Here is an 11629-nt window from a genome sequence, read left to right on the forward strand (position 1 = left end):
CTCGCTCTCCGAAATCGAACTCTGATTCCCCGTATTTATAATATTTATAAATAATTATTTTTTATTAGCTTCACTTGTATGTCAGTATGTCAGTATGTCAGTATGTAACTCTCCGTGGGTAATTTGCGCGCCTGAATATTTTTGATAATCAACAAATAATAGTCTAAAAACTAAAAATCACGCTTTTATAAATAAACCAAACTAAAAGTAAAAATAAATAATAGTTTAAAAACTAAAAACACGCTTTTTATAGAAAACCAAACTAACAAATAGAAAATAAATTTAAATTAAGAATAGTGTTAAAAATTTCAATAAATATAAATTAATAATAGTGTAAATAAAAAAAATGTATTTTATTTTAAAAAAAGCGTGGGGTGCTTTTTAAGATATTATCAAAATGATAATAACTCTACTCATATCTGTCAATAAAATATTTATAACTATTGACACCATGCATCTCACGCTTTTTTTAAAATAAAATACATTTTTTTTATTTACACTATTATTAATTTATATTTATTGAAATTTTTAACACTATTCTTAATTTAAATTTATTTTCTATTTTTTAGTTTGGTTTTCTATAAAAAGCGTGTTTTTAGTTTTTTTAAACTATTATTTTTATATTAAAAATTTATGTTAAATTTATATTAACATGTTAAAATATTAATAGAATTTTTTTTTTTAATTCTCAAACAGCAGCTATGATCCGGTTTTTTCGTTATCAGAAACTTCAAGGTGACATTGATAACTCGGGTAATAAATCCCATTATCACGTAAAATTGCTTCATTCCTCACTCAATACACAGAAAAATTTCTGACTCATACTTATACTGCGATCGATAAAAATTAATCGGAAAAAAAATGCCGTTTCTTTATTAAATAATTTAAAGTTAAATATTTTAAAATAACAAGTGATACATTTTATTTTTATAGATAGATCATATTCTTTGCCAAATCATCTAATTTTAAGAATTATATTTCTATATTTATGCAGCTCATTTTTCAGGATGATTCTGTATGCGTTGAAAGGATCGTATACGGAGAAAAAAAACAGTACTGATTACTATTTGTACAGTACTAAGAAGTGTTTTGGAAAAAAACGAGATTAAAGATGCTTGGAACAGTGCAGGGTGTTATGCTAAAACTACTGGCTGCTGAACATCTGTGAACATCTTTCTAAAACACTTCTAAGTACTGTACGAAAAAGTAATCATTACTGTTTTTTTTATTCTCTATGTACCCAATGATGGAAATAAAAATTAAGAATTCAAAAGTTATTTAAAAATTGATATAAAAATACAAGACGTGTCACTAGCAATTACTTTAGTTATGATAGATCTATTGCAAATTAATACTAATACTAATAATAATATTAATGATATTTTCCCCTACTTTTAAGTCTACAGTTTCTGTATAAAACAGCTCGCTCTTGTCCACAGTCATCAGTTCCAAACAAAGTAGTAAACTTATAATCGTTTCACAGAAATAAAGTCATTATGAAAATTTTATTGATTTTCCTTGGTGTCGTGGCAATTTATGCAGTGGTTGTCAATGCTAAATTTAAGATTCCAGAAGTAAATGTAAGTTTTTTCAATTTTCTCAAAATTATTGAATTAAGTATAATAGTTTTAGTATAATAGTTTACATAATAACTGTATTTGATGTACACATTTTAATCTTCTGAACTTCCAAATATTATCATTATAATGTGATATATCACAGATCACTTTAATAAAAATTATTTTTTTCATTTCAGGGCACGACTTCACTACCTAAAGATGCATAGAGAATATAAAAATGTGGGCCAATACACGTATATAACATCACAGATTTAACTTAATCTTATGTGAATTGGTAATTCTTTCGAGTAGAGTATCGGTCGCAAAAAAATTGTGATTTTCAATCGACTTACCTATAAACTTAACACATTGTTCTCTAAAATTATGACCATCTGAATAATAAATAATGTGTTAACTCAAATAATGAGTTTCATTCTTTTATATTTTTTTTAGACAATAGTATCTTATTAGTTTATTTTTATTTATTTCGGTGAAATATTACATGGAATATTAAATATTTTTTCTGAATTTCTTTCTTTTCGTAAGCTGTTTGTAACTCACCTGGTTAATTTATAAATAAACTAGCGATTATTAAACCTGCAATTAGATCTAGAATTTCGGAAAACCGCACGATTACTATCATTTTCACGGTAACTTTTAAAGAAAATTTCTTTCTATGCGTAAAATTTTGTGAAAAAAATTTCTGTAAGTTTTAAAGTAAATTTTGGAAGGTATTATTAAAAAACGACTAAAATAAAATTCATTTTTTATTCTCACCTCATAGACATAATAAATTTAACTGTAAAAACACGTATGTTCAATCCTATCAAAGTCTGGTCGGTTTTCTCACATCTACTGGCTGTTGTGGCGACACCAGTTCACCCTTTTCTGAAGAAAGGTGGAAAGCAGATGTTAAATTTCGAGCGCTCTCAACGTCTTGAGTGACGGTGTACGTCAACTATGACGTGTGAAGTGATGGGATGGGATATATGTATGTTGCAGAACCGAGGCACAACAGTATACACACGCGAAGCCGCGTAGTAGGAAGATGAATACAATAAGACGATGTATATAGTGAGGTAAGAATATACACAGACAAGTATACATTATAGCTTAAAATAGAGAAACTGGCGGTTTATCCTGTCGTGACATCTTCCTGGAAATACGTTTCGAGTGGCATAATACAAAGATTACAGACTGGATACGTGACTTGACATAACTCAATGAAAGCTTGGAGCAAGTTAATTAAATCTGAAGGTTACCACCAAGAAGAAGCGACAGAAAGCACTTCAGGGACGTTTTAGACCACGTGGGGATCATGTTCGCATTATTATGAGAATCAACTCAACCTGCCTACTACGAATTTGTATTCTTAATGCCCTTGAAATCTGAATTTGTGTTTATGATGTACATACTGATGAATAAACACTATTAATTAGCACAAGTGCTTTGTACAACAGTCAAACGTCTACTAAAACTTCATTCCGAGTTCCTACTCTATAGTTTTAGACTCTTAATAGAATAACCAGCCTTAAATACCTTTACAGCACTCATGCCGTACGTGAATTGTTCTAAGTAAAGTTGAAATATATTATAGCAATTCATGAAAAAATTTCGTTATATAGCCTGATATGTCCATGTACATTTTTTGATATGTTCTGATAAGCGCACATAATATAACTTGATATAACAATTGGTCATTTGGCTCGATATGGCTTTACATATGTAGAGGTTCGGCTCCGCTGTCTAGATGGTGCAAACATCGCGCGCCTCTCACATGTGCTTCTACTCATATCTATTTCAACATGTGCAAATTTCTATTTTCTACTCCATGGGCGTACTTGGCTGTAGAAATGATATAAAGGCCTAACTGATGAGTGTGCATCATTGCCTACACAAAACGCCTTCACTTCTACAAATTACCATATTTCCATCTCTTTTTCTTCTATCGTCACTCTCGCTTTCTCAACGTTTCCACTGATATCCTATAGGATACTACTATAGTAGTTTACTATGAATCTTGCAATTACTGCCATTGACTACACCGGCACACAAAAAAAAAAGTTGTCAGTACTTTTGACCAGACTTACCTATCTTTATGTATTTTGACACGCTGAATCTGAAGAAGGGAAATCTGAAGTCAGTTTTTTCCGTACACCGACAAAATTTTGAGTAAAATCCAAAAAAACCAAAAAAAGGCGAAAAACTGCAGTCACAGCGATGAATAAAATTTTGTGGACCCAGCTCAAGTATCATTTTTATGTATTTTAATTTACTGAATCTGAATCTGAACGTTAATTAGCCCGTTGACCCGTCGAAATTTGAAAAAATAGCAAAAAACCCCAAAAAATTGCAATAAATCATGAAAAAATAAAATTATCGAGATAAAAACTTTTTTGGATTTAGATTGAGTATGTGTTTTATTTACTTTGTTTCACTGAATTTGAATCTGAAATCTTGTCCCGTTAAAGTTTTAAAATTAAAAAAAAATCTCAAAAAACCAAAGAAATCGGGAAAATTACAGTTATAAATATGAGAAAAAAATCCATTAAACACGATTATTAATGACTTAGGTGCGTTTTCATAGATCGATTCACTGTAAATCCAAGTGTTTTAAAAGTGACTACAAATGGGCATTTAACATAGGAAATTCAAAATACGTGGAAGTGTTTTGAAAGTGACTACAATGCTTTAAGATAGGAACAAAACACTTTAGGTGTGTTTTGTTAAAATACTTGGATTTACAGTGTTATGATCTTAGAATTGAAAAATTGACAAAATTTTTAAATCTTTAAAAAATAGCATGTAAGGAGAAGGTACGAAGCCATATGTTTGAATTTCAGTCTGTCGTTCGTTTGTGTATACAAAATTTTGCAAACGAAGATAATGTTGAAAATCTCCGATAGAGAAAGCATGATTGTGGAATCATCTCTCTACAAGAAAATTTAATTTTTAAGTTGTTAATCTCTGATATAAAAATCATATTTTTTCTATCTTAAAGAACTTTTATAAGATTTATTTTTAATTTAATCAACTACTAAATTAATTGTTGTTTAATACAACATGTTAATTAACATACGGGTCATTCCATGTCAAATCGACCAATAGTTGGAATTGACCCCTTTCGATTTGGATGAATTTTGGTCAGAAGTTTTCTTTTATTATAAAACGAAGTTCTGCCTAAGAAAAAGAAATAAAAAATTTTTTTTCAAAAGATATGCAAATTCAAAATTTCGCAATTTTTCCAGTTTTTCAATTTTGTTTTTGCAATATCTCGAATGCTATTATAGATACAGGAATGGTCTTTTTTTTGTTTGAAAGGGGAAACTTAGGGCTATTGAAAAAAAATATTTTCGAAAAAAATTTTGAAAAATGCCAAATTTGTCAAATTTTGAATTTTTGAAAATCGTCAAAAATGAAAAGCGCCATTAAAATTTTGGCTCAATTTTTTTTGTATGATACTTTATACTGATCTTAAAAGATCCTGAAATTTTTGGATAGGGGTTTTTTTTTCAAAAATATGAATTTTTGGATTTCAAAAAAAATTTTTTTTTTGTTTTTTGCAACTTCTATACAAGGTAAAGTTATGAAGATACATAATATTGTAATTTTGAGTATTTCAAAATCAAATTCACGACGTGGAAATCTTAAATAATAAATTAATTTCAACTTTTCTTTATTTTTTGGACATAATCTTAGTCAGGCTTAACGCATGATATAATTTTTTATTTTTTTAACGCATGATATATTTTGTACGTTTCTTCACTTCAATTAGAGTTTTTAAACTCAAATAACTCAAACAGATATTAATTTTCTATAAAAATTAGAAATAATCTCATGAGAATATCATTTTTTTTCGTTCTTTCGAATACTTATTTACTTACGAATTTCTGCACATTAATAGTTCTCAATCTCAAATTACAAATTATTCCCATGTTAATAAGACAATAAGTAGCGTCAACAACTCCAAATGAAGTAAAAAAGGATAATTAACAAATTCTATCATGCGTTAAGGATGACTTATTCTAAGGATGCAAGATTATGTCCAAAAAATAAAAAAAAGTTGAAATTAATTTATTATTTAATATGTTCACGTCGTGCATTTGATTTTTAAATACTAAAAATTACAATATTATGTATCTGCATAACTTTACCTTATATAAAAGTTGTAAAAAACAAAGAAAAAATTTTTTTTTTAAATTCAAAAATTCATATTTTTGAAAAAAAAAATTAGAAAAACAGTAGACCCTGAACGCCATCCGTGCAACTTCCGCCAATTCCATACCTAGGTGCATAAAACTGCACTAATGACGTTTTTGAGCTCTTCGAGCTCAAAAATACACTTTATGTGTTATTTTAAGCTCTTCGAGCTCAAAAGTCTGATAGAAGTATCATAGAACAATATTTTTTAAATTTTCAAACCGCACTAACTTTTAAATGAATCAGCCGATTTTCACGTGGTTGGCAGTATTTGACACAATTTTTTTTGTTTCATGAAGAATTTTCAAATTTGAATTGATGAAACTAGGAAATTTAGAGTAATTCCAAAAAAACACTTTTTTTGGTTTTCTGTCGTTCATGATATTTCTTGAACAAATTGACCAATTTTGACCGGCTAGACGGCGATCGACGTAATTTTTTCATGTTAATAGCTGATTTGTTTTTGAAATCGATCAATGCAGCCGTTTAAAAGTTATTCCAAAAAATGTCGGAGTTATGTTAAAAAAACACTTGTTTCCAAATATTTTATCGAGGATATCTCTCGAACCAATCAACCGATTTTCACGTTTTTGGCGGCGATCGACGCGGTTTTTAAGCTCTGAAATTATTCTATATCATCAAAAACGATCCAAAAAGAAATGACGAAGTTATGTCAAAAAAACACTTTTTTCGATTTTCTTTCGTTCACGATATTTCTCGAACGAATCAACCGATTTTGACCGGATTAGCGACGATCGGCGTGGTTTTTGAAGCTTAAGGGCAGATTAGTTTTTGAAGTTGATCGATAGAGCCGCTTAAAAGATATTTCAAAAAAACCACTTTCAAAAATGATTTTTTTCTTATTTTTTTTGAGATTTTTCAAAATTTCTTAAAATCTATCTGTCCGAATCGGTTCAAATTCTTAGGAAATCTAAGTTTGAGGGAACTCTTTAGAACGCCGTTTAGTACGTTCCGATCGGTTCAGTCGTTCATAAGTTATAAGCGAGTCACATAGTCACACACACACACACACACACACACACACACACACACACACACACACACACACACACACACACACACACGCACGCACGCACACCTGCGGCAGAGGAGAAACTGCTACCAGGCGCGTCTCCCCGCAGCGGATGGGAGAACGCTCGCTGTCCTTGGATGACACTAGGTCTCTTAGTTGATGAGGTACAGAGGGTAGGAGCCAAATAAAATACGCTCCCGCGGACAAAACTCCCCCCCCCCTTTAATGGGTTGGTCACACTAACTGACCTAGCAAGACGATCGTTCCCTGCTGTAACTCACTGGGAGTGTCCGGAACCCGTGTCGATTATTTCCGACGATGCAGGCTACGGCTGATGTGAGCTTGGTCTACCGAGGTCTAAGTTTCAGTAGCGGATCAAGAGCCAGCACTTCGGGCCTTGATCAGGAAGTACGCAGTGAGTGTAAGAAATCGGAATCTTCACCGCCCCGAGCAAGTCTAGTCCGTCCGTGTATTCCGGGACTGGCTAAGTGTCGGCTAGGCCTCAGGGAACTGGGGTAGGAGTACTATCTCCGAGGGTACACCCGTTCCTAGTTATGACAACCCGCTCCACTCCGTACGATGCGCTGGTAAATCAAAAAGTATGAGTAATTTACAGGAAACAAACAAGAGTGGAAACAGGCTTCATGCCCAACAAGCAGCGATTGAAGCGCTGAAATGAAGAGAACGCAAGCGCTGGAGCACCTTGAAAAACTGACTATTGAGCTGCAAGAGTTTGTCCAAACTAAGGTCAATATCCTCAAGGAGATAAAGACCAAGACAACCGGTGTAGTCAATGCTCTTTGAAGATTCAAGAAACTGGACGAGGAATGGCAGTCATCACGACGACGCATTCAAACTGAAGTTGAGACGGAAGAAGCAATGGACACTGGAGCCGACGGTGACGGCGAATGTGCTGCTGAGGACAAGGGTGAAACTGACACAAGGCCTGGAAAGAGAAAGGACCGAAATTCGCCAGAGCCAACCGACAAAGTCACAAAGAAGAAGGACTTGAAAAAAAGCCCTCCCCAACGACTGGCAGGGCAGAGCGACGAACCTAAGAAGGCGACTGATTGGGAAATAGTACAGTCTAAGAAATAGAAGAGGAAGCTAGCTAGAGAGCAACTCTCAAAGCAGCCGCCGAAGGAGCCCAGGCCAGAGCCTAAGCGGAAAAAACCACGCAAATGGATCAGACCCGACGCACTGATCATCCGCCCGGCCGAGAAAACAAAGTATGCCGAGATTCTGCGTCGCATAAAGCAGGACGTCCCAGATGAGCAGGTTCGTTCAACGGTAGATAAGATCAACAAGACTAGAAGTGGTGACTTGTTGATTACGATTTCGAGAAAGAGCACTGACAAAGGCCAAGCCCTCCAAAAGACGATCGCAGACATCCTTAAGGAGGAGGCCAAAGTGATCTGCAAAGGACCACAGGAAACCATCGAGATCCGAGATGTCGATGACGACACGACGAAAGAGCATATTCAGACCGCTTTAAAGAGGGAAGCTGGAGAAAGTTGTGAAATCCCACTAGAGGCAATCAAAATCCGTGAAGCCTTTAGGGGTACGCAGACAGCCACAGTGTTACTACCAGCAGCTGCAGCACAAAAGTTACTGGAGGGAAACTGCAAAATAAGGATCGGCTGGGTCAATTGCCGAATGAGAGCAACGAAGAGACCCATACAATGCTTTAAATGCTGGCACTTTGGGCACTTCGGATCTCAGTGCAAAAGTGAAGTCGACCGGTCTAAGCACTGCATAAGGTGCGGAAAAGAAAAATACAAAATTGCTGATTGTAAAAATCCAGCTAAATGTGCACTGTGTTGGACAGCACGGCGTAGAAAAGGCGGCTCACCATGCAGGCACGAACAGATGCCCCGTCTTCCAAGAAGCGCTCCAGAAGATAACGAAGCCAAGAACGTGAAGATATTGCAGGTCAACCTCAATTATTGTGAGGCTACGCATGACCTGCTCATGCAAACTATGCGCGAATTAGAGGCAGACGTAGCACTCATAAGTGAGCCTTATAGACACCTGAGTAACCAACCCTGGGAATCCGACAGCACTAACAAAGCCGTCATCTGGTCCTGCAGTAAATGTCCTTTTCAGAGAACAGTCAACAATAAAGTAGCAGCATGGGTAGATGGCCTCCGCTTCTACAGTTGCTATGCACCACCTAGTCTCTCTAATGAACAGTTTGAAGACTTCCTTGATCGGCTAACTGAGGACGCAAAAAAACACTTTCCCGTGGCAATAGCTGGTGATTTAAATTCCTGGGCAGCAGACTGGGGCAGCAAGTTCACTAATACACGTGGAAAAGCACTTCTCGAGGCAATGGCCACACTGGACGTGATCCTTCTTAACACCGGTGACACGCCAACGTATACTAAGGGAGAGGCAAACTCAATTGTCGACCTTACATTTGTCAGCAGTTGCTTAGCTCCAAGAGGTTTTTCTTGGAAAGTATTGAACATCTACACAGCCAGTGACCATAGTGTGATACTATGGGAAATATCAATTGGCCAGAATCTAACAAGAGTCAACAGGAACGCCAGCGCGGTTGGGTGGACAGTTAAATCTCTCGACCTCACTGCTTTAGTAGTAGCCCTAGAGTGCGATCCGATCATCGTAGAAACTGCTGAAGAGAAGACCAAGGACCTAATGAGAAGAGTCACCCAGGCTTGCAACGCCAGTATATCTCGGAAAAGTGGCATGAATTCAAGACCTTCGGTGCACTGGTGGAACGATCACATTAGCATTCTACGTTCAGAGTATCTTAAAAAAAGCAGAAAGTCTCAGCGTGGCTACAGACGACCTAACTCCGCAGAGCTGTTGGCAGAGTATAAAAAGGCCCGTCGAGAACTAAACAGAGCCATTAAAGAAAGCAAAAGACGCTGCTGGAAGGAACTGGTCACAGAAGTAGAGAAAGATCCATGGGGCAGACCGTATAAGGTGGTTATGACTCACCTGAAATGCCAGCCAATGCCATCACCTACGTGTCCACAGCTCCTAGAGAAGACTGTTACTGCGCTGTTTCCCCAACAGCCGGTATTCACCTACAAGTTGGAGCAGCTCAACCCTGAAGACATCCCAACTATCACGTTGGACGAGTTGATAGAGGCAGGCAATCGAGTAGGGAATAATAAGGCGCCGGGATTGGACGGAATCCCTAATATTGCCCTGAAATCAATCCTTAGGGCTGCATCGCAAACAGCAACAGCTAGTGCTACTTCCGAAGGGGAAAAAGCCGCTGGAAGAATCGTCATCCTATCGACCACTCTGCATGTTAGACACGGCCGGCAAGATATTCGAGCGCATAATTCATCAGAGAATAGAGGCTGTAGTCGATCCACTCCTGACAGAGAACCAGTTTGGTTTCCGAAAAGGACGGTCAACTCTGGATGCGATCAAATTGGTTGTTGATACAGCCAAGAATGCAATCGCCGGAACGAGATGGAAGGGTGGAAAGAAGAAATACTGCTTGGTGGCTGCTTTGGACATCAAGAATGCCTTCAACTCCGCTAACTAGGACTGCGTTATGCGGGATCTAGAAGAAAAAAACGTACCAGGATACCTTCGCAGAATGGTAGCGAGCTACTTCACGAATAGGGTTCTGAAATATGATACGAAGAACGGTACGGAAGTGTACGAAATCTCCGGAGGAGTGCCACAGGGATCAGTTTTAGATCCTCTGCTATGGAACATCATGTATGATAGCCTCCTGAGAATAGCATTGCCCACGGGAGTCAAACTTGTAGCATATGCGGATGACGTAGCTGTCTTGATCGTCGCAAAGCATCTCGAAGAGATAGAAATGGCATTTGATATTACATTCAGACGAGTCAATTTGTGGATGGACATGATGAACTTGCAACTAGCCAAGCATAAAACCGAGGCAGTGCTCATCACTCGTAGAAAAACGGTAGAAACCATCAAGTTGAGAGTCGGAGAACAAGAAGTAACATCACAACCATTTATCCGTTATCTGAGAGTGATGCTGGGTGCCCGACTCAACTTCAAGCAGCAGGTAGAACACGTCAGTGCCAAAGCGTCAGTAGTGAGGGCTAGTCTCGCACGGCTGATGCCTAACATCGGAGGCCCAATGCAGAGCAGGAGGCTACTATTGTCATCAGTAGTCACATCAGTGCTCACTTACGGAATATCCATTTGGGCTGATGCACTGGAAACCCAGAAATCATGGAGAAAAGCTGGACCAGTATATCGACTGAGTGCCCTACGAGTAGCTAGTGCCTTCCGCACTATATCAGAAGAAGCAGTGTGCGTCATTGCCGGAACCCTACCTCTTAGAGTTCTAGCAGAGGAAAGGCGAGCCCTTTACCAATGAAAAAGGTCAACTGCACTGAGCCCTGAAGAACTTAGAATTGAAGAACGGCAGAACAGCATAGGCCGATGGCAACTACAATGGGATGCTGCAGAGAAGGGTAGGTGGACGCACCGCCTCATACCTCGGATCGACATTTGGCTTAACCAGAATCACGGCGAGGTCAATTACTATCTTACGCAGATGTTGTCGGGACACGGGTGTTTTCGAGAGTATCTACACCACTTTAAGCACGATGACTCTTCGGAGTGCCCGTCCTGCCCAGGAGTTGCTGAAGATGCGGAGCACGTCTTCTTTGTATGTCCTCGTTTCGATCCATAGCGTAAAGAGTTGGAGAGGATCCTGAACCAGAGAATGCTACCAACACGTTTGCAACAGAAGTCTTCAAAGACTTGCGTTCCACCGAAAGAAGAAGAGCAAACATCAGAAGATAGAAGGAAGGTAGTTAACACCTTAGCCACTAGAAGGAAGAGCAGTAGCTAGTTCCTCCCCTCACGA

General features: G+C 37.2%; 1 long non-coding RNA gene across 2 annotated transcripts; it reads left to right on the top strand.

Annotated features, from left to right (window-relative positions):
- The first annotated feature begins 738 nt into the window (after positions 1-738).
- Positions 739-1976, top strand: LOC123259498. Of its 2 annotated transcripts, XR_006508250.1 has the most exons (3): positions 739-753; positions 1400-1580; positions 1757-1976. It is a non-coding gene; the product is annotated as an uncharacterized LOC123259498 (long non-coding RNA). The 2 variants fall into 2 exon arrangements; XR_006508249.1 differs by lacking the exon at positions 739-753 and having other exon boundaries at positions 917-1580.
- The last annotated feature ends 9653 nt before the right edge of the window (positions 1977-11629 follow it).

The sequence above is a fragment of the Cotesia glomerata genome, linkage group LG2 (genome assembly GCF_020080835.1).
Source record: "Cotesia glomerata isolate CgM1 linkage group LG2, MPM_Cglom_v2.3, whole genome shotgun sequence".
Taxonomy (NCBI): Eukaryota; Metazoa; Arthropoda; class Insecta; order Hymenoptera; family Braconidae; genus Cotesia; species Cotesia glomerata.